General features: G+C 37.2%; 1 protein-coding gene across 1 annotated transcript in view; it reads right to left on the bottom strand.

The window, feature by feature from the left end:
• NSF (N-ethylmaleimide sensitive factor, vesicle fusing ATPase) overlaps positions 1-17786 on the bottom strand; it is a 160477-nt gene that overhangs the window by 79070 nt on the left and 63621 nt on the right. The gene's annotated exons all lie outside the window — the stretch shown is intronic.

The following is a 17786-nucleotide window of genomic DNA, read 5'->3' as shown; positions in this document are numbered from 1 at the left end:
TGTCATGATACAGTAAGCTCTGGAGAGTATAATGCATAGAATTTTGGTTCAACCTGTCAATACAAACACTTCAACAAAGGGCAAGCATACTGAATTGGATGGGCATAGAGGAATTCAAGGATCCAGATGGATGTCACCAACTCTGTGGATAAAGCTAAACTTCTTTGTGTGACTAATGTCAAGTGAGGCAACATGCTTCTTTAGAGCAACCCAGGTGAAAATGAAGTTTCAGAAGCAGCATTCATTTATTTTCTAGGTGGCACTGCTAAAGCCTTAAAGCTTCCATTAACCATCCAAAATAGCACAACTGATGATCTAGGTGTCTAGCCAACTCTATATGTTTACTTCAGTTCTTAAAATGAAGACCCATGACCTATGTTCATTCCTTTGGGTACCCTCACCTTTCTAGCAGTTGCACAGTTAAGGTACATGGCTCCTTTATAATTAGTTTTTTTTCTTTCTACTACATACACCCAAAAAAGTACTCTAAAATAATGGGATTATTTGATTTCAGTGTGATAACTACAGGTGAAAAAAAAAATCTCTGGAAATACTGTGTACATGTGTGTGTTTCCATAGAAAATAGTTTGTCTTTATTTGAAATGACAATGTTAAAAAGCACATCTTTAAGAAAAGAGTACAACTATGTATTACTTATAGAAAATATGTTACATGATACAATAAACTCTACTAGCAACTTTAGATTCTAAGGAGGAAGATCTCTGTGTTGCCAATATGGTCCTTGCATCTATCCTTACATCAAGAAAAGACTCCCTTTTAAATCCTTGAAAGAACTAAGATCTGTGCTTATAGTTTAGCTTGTAGGGAGAAGGGAGCTTAATGGTAACCCTTGAAGACTCAGGGTCGTGACTCTTCTCGTCACAGACTAAATCCGTGCCCTAAGAACCATGGCCCAATATGTCTTCATGTTTTGACCCACCCTTCAATCAGGAGTGGTGGGGAGGTGAGGGGACAAGTCTGGAGCTTCTCTCAGCACCACCAAGCACTGCCAGCATTCAAGTCACTGGGACCCACTTTGGAACCTGGCTCCTGATCTCTTTAAGCCAACTGCAAACCATTCACATGTCTGAACCACAGCAGAGGCAGATGGGGGAGAGGGGAATAGGTACAAAGAAAGGACAGTCAGAAAGCAGAAAGAGAAGATTTGCTGAGTACCTACAAAGTCCCAGGCCTTATCCTCATCTCTAGTTTCTTGACTTTTCACTTTCTCCAAGTTTATTGACTTTTTCTTCACCTTACTTCCATATTTAGCCATACTTTCTTGGAAGGACTCAACTCCCTGACCTTTTTCTATTTTGTCATGCCCATCCTGTGAGCCCTGAACACAATATGGCTTTATTGCACCCACACACTGGCCACAGAACACCGCCAGAGAAAATTACCCCACTGTGCTGACTGATATCCGCTTGGTTTCACGGCATCCAGTTTCAGTTCGACACTCCCTGCTTTCTCAATTCTGCATGCCACTCTTCACTTGTCTTTGTTAGCTCCTCTCTAATTCTCCTTATTAAGTATCCAAATCTTCCCTGTTCTTTTCTTCTCTAGAGCTACCCCATGCCATTAATTCTTAGACATGACCTAGATTCCTGATTCCTACTTCACATATTAAAAGAAGAAGAGGGAAAAAAAGATTATCAAGCACAAACTCCCTTCAGCTCTCTGCTTCTCTAGCTACAAACTGGTCAGCAGACGCATCCATTTTCAACCTCAACCTCAGTTCTCAAAGAAGTTTCCTTTCTCTTTTCCAAGGCTTACACTATAATCATTTCTTTATTCACCTTCTTCTCTATTACCTGATATACTATTCAAGGGCAAGTACCATCTTATTAACCTTGAAATGAAAACATCCAACATAATACCTAGCTCATAATGTATACCCAATAAAGGACTTAATAATTAAATGGTTGCTTCCTTTTAGGAAAACACTCGAAGAAAATGATGGAAAGGTCATTTTTCAAAACTATTTGAAACTCTTAATTTATGGAGCAATGCTTTCTTTCACTGCTGAATTAAAATACTGAAAGAAAAAAAAAGACATTTGTAATTATTGAGACTTCCTTAATTTAGCAAAACAAACTTTATAATATATAAATAATAAAATCCTAATTTTACAATTCTTTTTGTACATGGAAAATGCTCAGTTTACTGTGTTTTGAATTAAACTGACTCAGATCTTATAAAATAAGTAATTCACAAAGCATTACCATGAAGGTTAAGAGAAAAACAGATAAAAATGCATATCTATGTATCTTATTTTATATATATGTATATATAAAATGTATATGAGAGAATATATTCAATATAACATCAATAGGGATGTCTTAGAAGCTCTAGTCTGCATTAGTACTATAATTCTTTTAGTATCTCAAGTAAGCACTTCAAAAATATACACTGACATGTGAAGATTTTCAAAATCCACTTCCACAAAGGAATCAGTTACTTGAATAAGCAGTGGAAATGGAACTTTGTTATGACTATTATTATTATGGTCTATTCTGACTTATTAAATAAGCATTGGTCTCTAATTTTAAATGAGTCATAAAAACTAATTCCATTCAACAAAAGTGTATTAAGCTCCTGTTTAGACTAGGTACTAAGGGTAGGTGTTAGGGATACAAACATGAAAAAGACAGTCCCTACCTGCAGGGCATTTATGGCTTAGTAGGAAAGACAGAAATAAAAATAAGTTATCTATAATTTAATATGACATATCAGAGATATGTATGAAATGTTTTTGGAATCTAGCCAGAAGAGACTGATTCTGCCAGAATGATGGCAGAAAATTAGGGATGGACACAGGGGAAGAGGTGACATCAAATCTGGGCCTAAAAGGATGAGTAGATTCATGGTTGGGTAGCAGAGAGGAAATGTCACCAAAAAAGGAGAGATTCACAAGGTCAAAGGCATAGACATATGGATATGGAAGCTGTTCTCTCAAAACTGCCAATGGTGACTAGAGCTTTGGAGGGGAAGACAGCCTGGAGACAGGGCTGGCAGGTTTGTAACTGTGGCAGGTCTTGACACCATGCCCACGAGTTTTTAACTTGTTTTTTAGGCAGTGAAATGTGTATAAAAGCTAACTCTGCTGGTAGAGTGAAGGAAGGACTGAGAAACAAAGATGCAGAGGGTGGAAGGCTAGGTGGAGGAATATTTTTAACCTTTTTCTTGAGACACTGACTCACCATTATTTTTGCCAGTTGAGCTTTCATACCACTCCTGGTCCTCTGGAAGCACATGAGAATGTGGGTCCAGAGCCCCTAGGAGGACACCTTCCACTGCTGCTGATGCCCCAGCTTTCTCCTGAGCTTCTCCAGGACATCAAAGCCTGGCTCTGATTCTAGGGAGCCTCTGATGTTTAGCTGCTGGACTGTCTGACTGCTGAGCTGGCCTGACTGCTGCTCCTTTTTTTCTTTGCTTTATCTTAATATCATGCGAGCCCCCTCACAACACAGAAATCAGTACCCTGGGTTAGTGAATTAAATAGCAAAGGGAAGGTATAAAAGTAAAAAAATCAGTGGAGCTGACTTAAACTGTCATATTGCCTCATTCTATTTCTCACTTTCTTTCCCATGGAATAGTCTAATGGAACCCGCCCTCCGTCCCCTGAAAAATGCACATGTACAAAATTTTCATATAATTTTGAGCAGATTCTTAAAGTCTTTGAGGTCAGTCTATGGAATCGAAATTAAAAATGCTGAACACACTATTGAAATGATCAAGACAAGAGACTAGGAGTAGAAAGAGTAAATAGTCATAAAAAAAGAGTAGGAAAGAAAGAAAGGAAGACCTGAAAGCTATTCATCAGAGCTTAGAGACCAAGTAGAAATCAGAGGAGGTGGAGTCAATGCTGGCCTTGTGGTTTCTAGACTGCACACAAGGGTACAATGATGACAACCTCGAATATACCAAGAAGATGGCAAGAAGAGGAGACAGTTTGGGGACAGCATCACTTTGTTTTTGGCTATAAGGTATTTGAGATTTGGGCAGTAATGCCCATTAAAAATATAGGTTGAAAACTCAGAAAAGGTATCAGAACTACTGATTCTGACATCTTAAAAATATTTTTGGATGCTTGCTCTGGGCACATGAAAAGCCACAAAAAGTTTTAAGTAGAGAAATATGATGAAAGGGACACATGCTGCAGAGATAGGGGATGAAGCCTGCCTGGGAAGAAGCCACTAGACCTAAAAATCAGGAAGTTCATGCTAACCAGGACCACAGGATCTTAGATCAGGGTCAGAGCGTTTGGGGTTGAGGTGCCTGTCTTTTTACATAGAAGGAAGCTAAGGAGTCTAAGCAGGCATGGACATCACATTTTCAGGAACTCTGGCAACACAGAGGGATTCAGGGGGAGAGTTGGTCAGGATGCCTCGCCTTCTGAGACTAGTTAAGTAAAGGGAAGAGAGGAAGCCTCTTGGGTTCTGTTCACCATGTAAAACAGGGGCCAGCTAGGTCATCTATAAAATAAGGCATTGGAAGAGGATAAAGAACACAGGGAATTAGGAAAATATGTAGGGAACTTTGCCTGAGCAAATGAATGCCATTATGTAAGTGATTCAGCATATGAGATTCAGGTCATCAAGGGACTATCCTCTTGGAATTACATAAGCAAGTCAGTGTTAGGTAAGGTGTAGATTCATATTCAACTCTATAAATTTCACCTAAACAGACATAAAAATCTTGACTTCTTTAGTTTTAGCCCTCCCCATTGTCTTTCCCAAAACTAAGTCCTGAAGATTAGCTACATGAGCTGGGGGCAGTGGCACATGCCTGTAATCCCAGCAGCTCAGGATGCTGAGACAGGATCATCAAGAGTTCAAAGTCAGCCTCAGCAACTTAGCAAGGCCCTATACAACTTAGTAAGACCCCATCTGAAAATAGTGGTTATGTGCCCCTGGGCTCAATGTTTGGTACAAAAAGAAAACAAGAAAAGATAAGGGGGGGGGGGAATAAGCTACATGAGGTAAATAACAGGACTAAATTATTTTAATTTGAAGTTAACATATTTACAACTCAATTTTATTGCCTGATTTTCCCACCAAAAGTGTAAGGTAAGGTAAAAACTATCTTATGACTATACTGAACATTTTTATCATTTCCACAAAATAAGGCTTTAATCTTCATTTCCAAGTCATTCCCAACCATTTTCCTTCCTTTATAACTTACATAAATAAGAACTAAGTATAGTCAAACACAGCTACTAAAAACACAGCTCCAAAACATTTTTTAAAAATTTCCTGTGTCCAAGTATTTAACTTAGTTATTTTACTAACTGTTAGTTAGTTTACCACAGTTAGTTGTTTTACTAAGTGCCCTGTAAATTGGAGGAGGTGCAAACATATCCACAGTTCTTGACTATAATAACAGAAAGGCAGGTAGAAGTGAAAAGTACATTTAAAATGGTCAAAATAGGTTTATATATGTGGTTTTGGAGTTCAAGTTGCTAATTTTACATATATGTAGATACAGATATAGGTAGTCACTATCTGCTGGTGAAGATGGAAGTTGGGAAGAGGCAGTGCTAGGGGTTTGAGAGAGTAAAAGAGGAACTAGTCCTCCCAGAGAGTAGGACAGTAAATGGGATGGACCAGGGAAGTACAGAAGGAATACCAGGAAACGCCTACACCAAGAAATACTGAGGGCCCACTTGAGATATGGCTCATAAATTTAAAATAAGGTCAGACATCATCGTTTTGCATTTTTCTATTCTTTTTTTTTTTTTTTTTTTTGCGGTACTGGGGATCGAACTCAGGGCCTTGTGCTTGCAAGGCAAGCACTCTACCAGCTGAGCTATCTCCCCTGCCCTTTGCATTTTTCTAAACCCACATTTGAAAGGAAGCGTACTGGCATAGAGTAGGCAGGCAGCTGAGAAACGCTTGCAACTTTGACCCACGAAGACAATGCAGAGCAAGGCCAGAAGGGGAGAGATGTGATAGACGGGGGACTCTAAGCTGGGTAAAGAGAAGACAGAAGACCTGAGGAATAAGTGGTAAACCAACTGGAGTGAGTGAGACATACGCAAGGAAAAATGGGAAGAAGCTAGTGAGCAGGAAGCTCACATCTGAAAACTCAAGAGTGGTGCAGGCTACTGGGACTGGCAAAGTGCTGGGTATAACCAAAGTGGGCAGCTAAGATGGACTGAAGGAAAAGTTAAATACACACGAGGAAGTAAAAAAAACTGAGGAGAGACGTTGGGTAAATCAACGGGATGCTAAAGTCACCAATAACACTCTGCAAGTAAAACACACAGTGTAGACTGCACTTAAGGAATAAATAAGGTCCACAGCTTTGTCTGGCTCTGTCGTTCATTCTTTTCTCGAAGTGTTACCTATCCTCACTTTCATTTTGTTCTCCAAATGTTAGTGACAATGAAAAGTACTGATGTTTACTATGACATCATTAAGTAATAGTTATTATTGAAGGTATGAATAATATTAAATGCTATAGAATATAAACAGAGCAAAGAATGATACCGTTGTTTACTAAGGATTTAAGTGAATAAAACATTGGAACCTCACTGTAAGATTGCATCTTGCAAAGAATTTAGTATAATTCTAGTGGGTTTTTATCTCATTCTAGACCCCTTGTCATAAAGTATTTTAATAATTTCCTAGAATTTGAATCACAAAGTTGCATTTTAATTGCTTCACAACAGACTCCTGTCAAAAAAGACTGAAAATATGATTTCTAGTTAGGTGCAAGATAAGTAAGGATTGACTGGATTAAATAGAAAATAAATCAGATGGAAATCTCCAGAGAACATTAAAAATCACTAGGAGCTCTACTCTTCTGACAAGTGGTTCTCAGACCGGAATTTCACAAACTAGCAAAAAATCATTTTAAAAAAAATTCAGGGAGAAGTGCTGTCATTGGGTTGTTTAGTTTTTATTTTGTAAGGTATTTTAAAAAAATCAAACCTGACACCACCATCAATCACCACCATTTCTTATAAGAAAATATATTTTAATATCAAAAGGGAGAACAGACATAATCTCAGAATAAAGGATAGTCTTTTGTGTTAAACAGTTTTATGTGCATTGATAAAAGTGGGGACTCTAGAGTCAACTTGCCTGGATTAAGACCCTGGTTCTTTCAGGAAATAGCTGGAAATAAAAATAGCAACTACTTTTGAAGGTTGTTATAAAGATTAAGTATAATGTCCAAATGTCCAGAAAACACTTAGCAAACTTCTTGTTATATAGTAAGAGCTCATAAATATTGCATATTAATATTAATCTTTTTGGGGGGGGTACTAGGAATTGAACCCAGGGGTACCTTACCACTGAGCTACATCCTCCACCCTTTTTAAACTTTGAGACAAGGGTATCACTAAATTGCCCAGGCTGGCCTTGAACTTGTGATCTTCCTACCTCAGCCTCCCAAGAAGCTGGAATTATAAGGTGTGTGCCACTGTGCCTGACTAATATGAGTTTATTTTTATCATCTTGTTGTAGATGGGTGGTGAAATCAAACCAGACTTCTGAATGATATGCAAGAATTAGATCACTGTTAGGTGACCATAAATTTTGAAAAAAAAAGACTATTTTGCTTACCAAATTCCAAGATTTACTATTAAGACTATCTGGCCCCTTAAAACTTCATTTAACACTATCCCTGAACCTTGCAAATAATAGTACCCATTCTATTGATGAACATCAAACTCCAAATTTGACACAACAGTAAATGAGTTAGAACATAACATTTTCATAAAGATTTTACTAGTATTTCAGAAAGTCAGGATTCTTGGTAGCTTTAGTTATTCTTGCCCTGGACTATCAGAGTCCATCCCGTTCACTTCTCTTATGCTTCATGCAGAGTCAATTCAACAGATTTCTCAAGCCTTCCCCGCTCTTGTATAGTCAACAGGTAGCCCTTCCCTAAAAGCCAAGCTATCGTGACCATCAGTTCCACACGTACAGCATCCCTCTGTCTTTCCTCCCCTATGTTGTATCATGTTTCTTCTCCAAAATTTCCCTTATCTCCCCAACTGCTTCCCTCTCATAGTCCCTAACTACTAGGCATTAGAAAGCTGCCACTGTCCCTTTCTTAGTGAGCATACACACTGCTCTGTTGGCACTCATCTGGAATTACCTAATTCTACTGGAAGCAATTGGGTTATTTCTGGTACTTCGCCTGAAAATGTATTTACAACCTGGATCACCACAGCCCGCCCTTTGCCTCTCCGTTTGAGGTACATTAACATTATATTCTTTCTCATCTTCCAGTTACCTTTGAGTCAAAGTAACATTCAAACAACATAAACATTTTGGACACTGAGCCACAGGTGTTGCTGTCTAGTGATTATAATCATGCACACTTTGGTGGGGAGAACTCTGAGAGGCTTCTGAGTATGTGCTAGAGACAGACTGAATGATTTCTGGTCTAAGAGTCTAAATAGAATAGGGCATGCCCACAACAACCATGATAGGCATGTCCAGCCCCACTGATGAAAACGAGATGTGAAAATATTTATAAGATGGCCAAAAAACTAATTATAATCTCTTTCTTAAAATGTCCCCCAAAATTACATAGCCTCACGTCAACACAGGGAACAAACAATAATGTTTACTGTTTACAATCTTTTAAAATATTATACAAAATGTGACAAATTTGTATTTGCTAAACCTTTTATTTTATAAAGCAGTAAATTTTCTTTGTTCTCCCTAGATGTCATCAGAGGCCAGCTATATTGAAGAAAAACTGCCAGTCAACTTTTGGTATTCAGAATGGGAAAAGACTACAGCAAACTCTAATTTTACATCAGGGTAAACAGAATGACAAAAAATTATAAGTGATCTCTGTTAAATTAGCATCAGGACAGAAGTGTTTAATACGTTTAATGGGCAACATGATGTATACAGACAGAGAACTGGGAAGTGGGTTTTTAATAAGTAATGAAGTTTAAAGGGGAATCCCAAGTGGCTTCCAATTCAAATGTAGGCAGATTCACCATTTGCCAAAGGAAGAGGCTATCAAGAGACTAGTGGCAAGTCAGGACACAGTCATAAGCCTTGCAGGCTTCTCTATGCAGTTGTGCAAACCAGGTTTGAATGCTTGATTTTAAATAGTGCATGCACTTGTAGAAAATATAATTAAGATTAATATTTGATCTTTTGATTTAAATTTTTCAAAATTTCAATTTCTCCTCTGGTTCTTTTAAAAAATGTTAATTGGAATTATAGTTATGGGTATTTTCTTAGCTCTCTTTGACTTACCATTTTAGTAGTACAGTATGATTATTAACTAAGAAACAGTTGTCTTTTCCAGTCAGGCAATGAAGAGTTGGAACAAAGTTTCCATCCACTCATAATATAGGAAGGAGGGCCTTTCATTTATTTCAAAAATTATCAATCAGCATCTAAAATGTGTTATCATCCAGATTTACTTATCTGTGCACTCATCAAATATTTTTAAAATCTTATTTATTGGTGAATATTAATTATACAGAATAGTGGGTTTCTTGGTGGTGCATTCATACATGCATATAACACAACTCGCTCAGTATCACCCCCCAGGACTTGCCCTTCCTGTCCTTCCCTCCCTTCTCTTGCTCTCTCCTTCCTTTACCCTAATGGTTACCCTTCTACTTTCATGACATCCTTGTTTTTTTTTCTTTTCTCCCTAGCTTCCACATATGAGAGAAAACAACCACTAAATCTTTAAAAAGAAAAGGAAATATTTAAGACTAAGACCATTACTCCTGACCCCATTTGGACAGGAAACAGATCATCTGGGTATCATTCTGACTAGTACAGACTTGCTGCTGCCCCACCGCCTTGAAAATGCCAAGAGCACTCTGAGTTCTGCTATGATAAAGGCCGATGAATAAGGCCTGTGCCCTGAGCTCAAGCAGCTGTGCAAGATGTCTACCCCTGATTGGTTCTATATCCAAATTAGTCAACTGAGGTTTAATAAAGATCTTCTCATTAGATAGCCCAGAACTATAGATGGGTTGTGTGGAACAACTCTCCAAACTAATCTTTGCTGACACCCCCACCCTTTTACACTCCCTCTTAGGGTGTTGCCTGGTATTTCATGAATTCTTGATGACAAAGATCATGCTTCTTCTCTAGCAGGTCCTGCCTTGCTGCCATCTGGCAGCATGTATCATATTGGTTTCAGAAGTTTACAGTTTTTTCTTTCTTCTGTGTTCCCTACGTCCCTTGGTTTCAAATTCCTTTTGCTTACTGCTCTACTAGGACCACTGTTTCAGTCTAGCTTGTATCTTGTCTTCTTGTGTCTTCTTTTCCAAACTTGGAACTTCAACTCAGCTTAATAGTTCATATTCTTCTGTTCCTCAGAACATCACCTCCTTAATCAATACCACCTAAGCAGAATCAGATCTTTGGGTATGATTTCTTCAATACTTAAGAGTCACAGTTGTTAAACTTTAGTGTGCACCAACATCTAACCGAGCTTGTTAAAAATGTGTATGTCCAGGCATCACTCCTAGAAATTTGAATTCAAGTCTGGAGTGAAGCTGAGGAAGCTGACTATTTAACAAGCATCCCTAGGTGTCTCTAAATGCAGGTCAAAGGACACTTTGAGGGTAGTTACAACTGACTATATCCAGTTGCCTTCTAAGAGTTCTTGTTTTAATTTTACTTAGCGTATGTGCTTTATCCCTCAAATTATAAGCAGATAAGGATGCAGTTTCTAGTTCCTTGACAAGTGTAGCTGTAGAAAAGCAAAGAGCTCTCTAACAAGATAAAAGTTATCAAGAATAAATGTAAGTTTCCTGTACTTGAGTGCAGCTGGGGGAGATAAGGTTTTGTGAGGGATGACTTGAGTTTTACTCAACAGTAAATTCATTATGAGTCAAGATAGAATGAGGATGTCAAAAATGTTAATGCTGTTTCAGCCTGAACTAAAAGAAGACTGGTGTTTTGAACAAGGGTTGGTTAGTTCCAGTCTACTGTACAACAGGGGCCACATTTGCAGTACTCCCCTGAGTCCTGGGTTTCACAACTTAGGGTGGTTTTTTTTTTTTTTTTTTCTTTCTTCTCTTCTCATTTGAGCGGCCGGGAATTTGAACCGCGGTCCTTGCACATGCTAAGCGAGCGCTCTCCAAAAGGAGCTATTTCTTCAGCTCCAACTTAAGGTGAATACAAACAAATACTGAAGTTCAGAGAAGTGAATAGAATGTTAAAGGACTAAAGAGAAGCTCCCAAAAGGAACCAACCAAGCTGAGAGATTTAACTTAGAGAAAAGATGAATCTGAGGAGAGCTGAGGTCTGGACAGGGAAGCCTTCTGCATATACTAATGGGCTTTCACATGGAGGGAGGATTGTTCTTTTTCTGTCTAGTCTCAAGAGAAAGCTAGAACTGGTATAGAAACTGCAAGGATGTACATCTCACCTTAGCAAAGGAAGACTCGACTCAAACCTACAGTTGTCCAAAAAGGGAATGAAGCCTTAGGAGAATGAATTTCCTGTCACTGGAAGATTCAAGCTTAGCCTAAGGAACTTGGCAGAAATTACTAAGCAGAAATATACAAAAGATTCAAACAAAAGACAGGTGTGTGAACTAGATGATGCTTAAGATCCACTGCTGTGCTGAGATTCTACAATTTCTTTGGCATTCTCTGATATAACCAGCTGATTTTGCACAGTAAGTTTTGAAATATTCAGGGGTGGGAAGGAAGGAGACTGAAGGCTAGGAAGATAATAAAGAGGCTACTGTCCATTATTCAAGTGCAATTCATTGAAGCTATGAAAAAGGAAAAAGAAAAAGAAAAAAGAAATTATTCAAAAACACAAAACAGGGTTGGGGAGATAGCTCAGTCGGTAGAGTGCTTGCCTTGCAAGCGCAAGGCCCTGGATTCGATCCCCAACACCGCAAAAAAAAAAAAAAAAAAAAAAAAAAAAAAAAAAAACAGAAAAATGTCAGGAGTATTCAGTAATGGAACTGACAAATGCACACAAAGTAAAGAAAAAAGAGGAGAAAACATGATTTGAACAACCTAGAAAATAAGAATAATCTGGAAGAGATACCTATGTGGAAGAAGGGAAAAAGGTTTAATGAATGTAATAAAAGTTTTGAATATTAATAATTCATTTCAGTAAGAATTCTTATGGAGTATGGTAAAAGCATCTGGAGATATAAAGTAAAGGTAAAAATGATCACTAATTGTTTGGAAAAAGGAATTAATGAACTTATATGAAAAACTGTCTTTTGGAAATACAATTATTTTTATTTTGTGGTACTGGGGATTGAACCTAGGGGTGCTCTACCACTGAGCTACAACCCCAGCCCTTTTTATTTTAAGACAGCTTCTCACTTAATTGCAATTCTTCTGCCTCAGCCTCCCAAGGTGCTAGGACTACAATCGTGCACCATGGCGTCCAACTTGGAAATGGAATCATTAAAGTCTTCTGTTTTAGAGGTACAACCTATGCTTGAGGATAGAGGGAGAAGAAAGAAGTGTAAGAAGGAAGAAAAAGTTCTCTGCAGTGTGTTTGGAAAATCTGTCTTGTCCAGGACGAGCTGTGCAGTTTGTTTTCCTTTGCTGTGTTTATAGTGTACACAATGGACAAATGGGTCCTAATTTTATACCTTGCTGTCTACATGATGAAGAGGTTATTAGTATTTGTGAAAAAGAGACAGCAAACTAAAACATCTTATATGAGTATCTTGATGCTTAAAAATTTCACAGGAAAGACGGTTTTCTGAATACAACCTGTGAATGCTGATACTTGCCCATAGTCTGAAAAATGATTAGAAGGAAGTGAGAAGAGGAAGAGTTCTTGACCATAAGTTCATGTTTATAAAATATGTTCAGGTTCTAGCCTTTGTTATATGTATACAATTTATTCAATGCTAGTATTATATAGTAGTCTTTTGAAACATCTAGTCTTTGTAAAATAACATTTGAAATATTTTTATGTCAGCTCACAGGAATGACTATCTTCAGAATGACTATTAAAGTGTCTCTCTTTGATTGTCTGGTACTGGGTGGTGAAGGAGGCAGGGAAAGAAAGGAAGTGAATGGAAGAAGAGGTTTTTGGGTTTTTCATGAGATAAATTCAGATTATTTACTCATTGCTGTATAAATGCATTTACTTAGTATTGCTGTCTATGTAAAGGGCAAACAAGGCCTTGGTGCTGAGAAGTGCCTGAATATGCTGAAAGCACAAATAGCAAAATGATCCCTTTATGAAATCCTTTTGTTAGAGTTTCTAGGAAAGGAAGGTTTCTCTTTTGGGGAGCAACCTTTTAACCCACCTCATGGAGTTATGCACATTTCTGTACTTATTGAATGGACAGAGAAGGGAGAAAAAAGTCAAAGGGAAGGTTCTTTGCTAGTATTTTCATATCTAGAAATAATTTCAAATTATATCCATAGTTCTATAGGTGCAATTGTTTTTTTGGTAGCATGCCTGAGTTTATCAACCCTTATTTTATAACACTAAGTTCCTTGATATTTTGAGATGATAATGTATGATAAGAGTGAGTGAATTAAACAATTAGTAAATTCGTTGGTTAAAAACAAAAAAAGAGAAGCATCTTGGAAATGGCATTGTTAGACTACCTCTGAGCAACCGGGTTGTTGCAGAAGGGGTAGAAAAAAGAGTATGGGAAGAGATGCCCATATTTACAATCTGATTATAACCACTGATAGGGTACATTTCTCTTACCTACATACACTATATGAATATACTGTTAAACAATTAAATGGAAACATCATATATGCTAATATTTTAATAGTGCACATCTAATACTAAACTATCTAAAAAGCATTTTACTCTATTGTTTTATGTCTCATTTTAAATTTGACATTAAGTGACTGTAGTATTTAATTGTAAATTTTCCAATATGTATCTCTAGAGGTCTGCTGCCACTTTGACTTTCAGATACTTTTGTTCCTACAATATATAAAGAAATATGTCTTCAATATTATTAGTAGTATATGCTTGGTTATCAAAATACTCAGGGCTTTGGGAATTGAACACTGGTAAATATGTGAAAAAACACAATACATACTATATGAGCTCAGCCATGTTAAAAGAAAAAAAGTGCATACTCAGGGCTGGGGATGTAGCTCAGTGAGTAAGTGCTCACCTAGCATGCACCAGGCCATGGGTTCAATCTCTGTTACCACCTCAAAAAAAGCATACTCAGTTATCTATGTATGTTTACACATATAATAACTATAGTGTACATCAAAATGTATATTTATTATAATTATGAATGATTTTTTAGTGCTTTGCTTCTGTTTTTCAGTTTTCTATGAACATACTAATCTCTAAAAGTTGAAAAAATATAAATGCTATTTTTAAAATGAATGCATTCAGGACTCAGAAGTTACAGATCAAGGTCAGAACTGCAGAGATGGGAAGAACTATACTAAATACTTTAATATGTTCTCTTATGCAATCACTTAAAAAGCTCTGAGTCAGGTATTATTTTTACCCTCTTTTTTAGAAAAGAGGCACACAGGCTTACAGTGGCACAGTGACTTTCTCATGAGGATATCTGGTAAGTGGCAGACTTGGAACTTGAATGCCAATCTGCTGACAAAGCTAAAACCCCAATAACAAACAGTTCAACTACTGCTGATACAGGGTCTCAGCTTTAGCTGATTCTCAGATTCAGTGCACTTGCATGTGGCAGAGCCTAGAAATCTGTATTTCAGAGTCAAAAATCTCTTGCATACAACTAAGACTACAGAAAAGGCATGAGATGGGAGACACCATGGGATAATCCCCCAAACTGAAGAAAGATGGTAAGTGCTATGGCTTGAATATACTGTGTCACCTCTGAAACTCATGTGGAAATTTGGTCCCCAGTAAAACAGAGTTGAGAGGTGGTAGGGTCTTTCCCCATTAGGTTGTTAAAAGGGATTAAAGCCTCTCTGGAGGAACTGGATTAATTCTCCAGTAGTGGGTAAGCTCTCCCTCTTGCAGGACTGGATTATTTGCCACAAAAGTTGTTATAGAGAGGCTGCTGCCCCCCATGTTTTGTCTTTTCTGCATGTGCCTGTGTGCCCTACTGCTTTTCCTCCAGTAGGATGGAGCAGGAAGCCCTTGCTAGATGTGGCTGCCTCATCTTGGACTTTCAGCTTCCACAATCCTGAGCTAAATAAATTTCTTTCCTTTATAAATTACCTAGTCTCAGGTATTCTTGTTACATCAACAGAAAACGGATTAAGCAGTGAGTTCTTTTTAAAAAAAATTATTGGTTATTTTTAGTTATCCATGACAGCAGAACCCATTTTGATATGATTACATATGATTATATATTTCATTACAAATGAAGTATATTTATTCAAGTTAGGATCCTGTTCTTATGAATGTACATGACAGTGGGATTCACCATGTTGTTTTCATATATGTAACATAGGAAAATTAATGTCAGATTCATTCCATTGTCTTTGTCTTTCCTTTTCCTATCCTCCCTCCCTTCCCTCCATTCCCCATTATCTACTCTGCTGCACTTCTATTCTTTCTTTCCCTCATCCCCGCCTCTTATTGTGGGTTAGTTTCAACTAATCAGAAAAACATTAGACCTTTGGCTTTTGGGGACTGGCCTTTTTCACTTAGCATGATAGTGCCAGTGAGCTCTTTAGAGTGGGAAAAGACAATGCTCAATAGGAGAAAGTTAGGCTGTCTGCTTTTACACACTGGGGACACTCTTGACTTCCATAGATACTTACTGAGTCTCCATTTTATGTCCAAGAACTATGCTAAGCAAAGTTCTTTCAGGAGATGAATAAGATAGACTCTGGTACAAGTAGCTTAATATTAAATATCAAAGATAGCCGGGCACGGTGATGTACGCCTGTAATCCCAGCTGCTCCGGAGGCTGAGGCAAGAGGATCATGAGTGTAAAGCCAGCCTCAGCAACTTAGCAAGACCCTCACAACTCAGCGAGACCCTGTCTCCAAATAAAACATAAAAAAAGGGCAGGGGATGTTGCTCAGTGATTAAGCACCCCTGTGTTCAATCCCCAGTACCAAAAAAAAAAAAAAATAGAAGAAAAAAAAAAAGATAATTATACAGAAACAAAATTTAAAAGGGTTATGAGGAGAAGCCAAAGAGAAAAGCAATTACTTATATTGGAAGGATGTACATGTGATAAATCTTCCAAAGATAATCAACTTGAAGGATGAATACACACATGGCATCTCCCCAGCCAGAGCCACACACAGACCTTCATATTTCACTAAAATGATGCATTCATATGATGACTGCTTTGGAAAAGTTCCTATTTCTGGTCTATTTTCCCATTTTTACTAATGGGAAAACTGAGACCCCAAAGCCACAGTCAATGATAACTCTAAAACTAGACGCCAAGTCCCTTGACACCCTATCACTTTCCCATGAAAACACTATATTTCTGTTTCTCTTTCAGAGTTCCTCCTTAGAGGTTTCTTTTCTCTATTTTCCATGAGAAAATAAAAGTACTGTGCCAGTAAATGTAGATTTCAATGCATTAATGCAACTATAAATCTGAATCAAAATCTTTAAAAAATTAACATCTTGACTTTCAAAAAAGAAAGAAAATTGTTAGTACATAACAAAAATGTTTACATTTGTGAAAGCTCTTTGATTCAGCAATTCTGTTTCTAGAAATTTATCTTAAAGAGCTAGGGATGTGCAGAAACACTTAGCTCCAAGGATGTCCTCCATGTACCATGCATAACAATGAAAAGTTCGATGCAATTTGTATGTTTTATAGAAGACCGATTAAAAAAACATAGCATAATCATTCTATGAAATAATGTCAGAAGAATATTTAAGAAAAACTGTCAACTTACTGAGTAGGGAGAAAAGTTAAAAAACAGAAAATACTTTGTTGTATGTGTGTATACATATACATATACATATATACAGCAAAAACTAGCAAATTGGTATAATCCAGAACATTAACAGTACTTTTTCATTTTTTTACAATGAATATTGTCTTCTTCTTTTCAGTTATCTATATTTTTGAAATTTCTACAATGAATATACATTACTCTAATTAAAAGAACAAAAGTATTTTCATAAAAAGAGATCTCATGTTTTGCCTCCAAAAGCTGAGGCAATGATGACTGGGTTAAAAATAAATTTCCTTAGACCCACTGGGCCCACCAGGGAGTCTATAGACATGTAAGGCAGTTGGGGCTTTCTGAATTAAATTGGAGAAGAGAGAAGTTTATTCTGGAAAATGGAAAGCATGATTTCACATTTAAGTTGTAAAATCTGGAATTAAAAAATAATAACAAATACATAAATCATTTTAAGTGGCTGAGTCACAAAGCCAAAAGGCACAAGACTGGGAGTACGGCAACCTGGGTTCTAGCTCATACTGGGCCTTTAGCCTAAAAAAGTTGCTTACTTTTCTGGGACCTCAGTATCCTCATCTATAAAATAAAAATAGCATGGATTAGATTACCATTTCTCAAACTGATATTCCTTGGATTATTAACTGGTATATCATTCATTAGGTAGGTATGCTTGTTAAGTAGACTAGATCACTCCCACTCTAATATAACATATAATGTTGACTCAAATATATAGCTACCTTAATGCATTGAAATCTGTTTTCTACTGATACATTGTCTACTTTTGATTTTCTCATGGGAAGAAGGAGGAATATTACATAATGCAAAATGGATGATTATCTCTTGAGAAAACTTCATACCTTTATAGCAGCAAGTGAAAGTAGAAGATAAAGGGTTTAATAGCAAGAGGGATAAAAATAGTGTTTGAGAAAAATAATAAAAATATAAATTTAAACAATGTCTTTCATTATGTTTTTATTCTTCCAATTGATCTTTC

Source organism: Sciurus vulgaris, assembly GCF_902686455.1.
Source record: "Sciurus vulgaris genome assembly, chromosome: 3".
Taxonomy (NCBI): Eukaryota; Metazoa; Chordata; class Mammalia; order Rodentia; family Sciuridae; genus Sciurus; species Sciurus vulgaris.
This window is presented reverse-complemented; position numbering and strand designations above follow the sequence as displayed.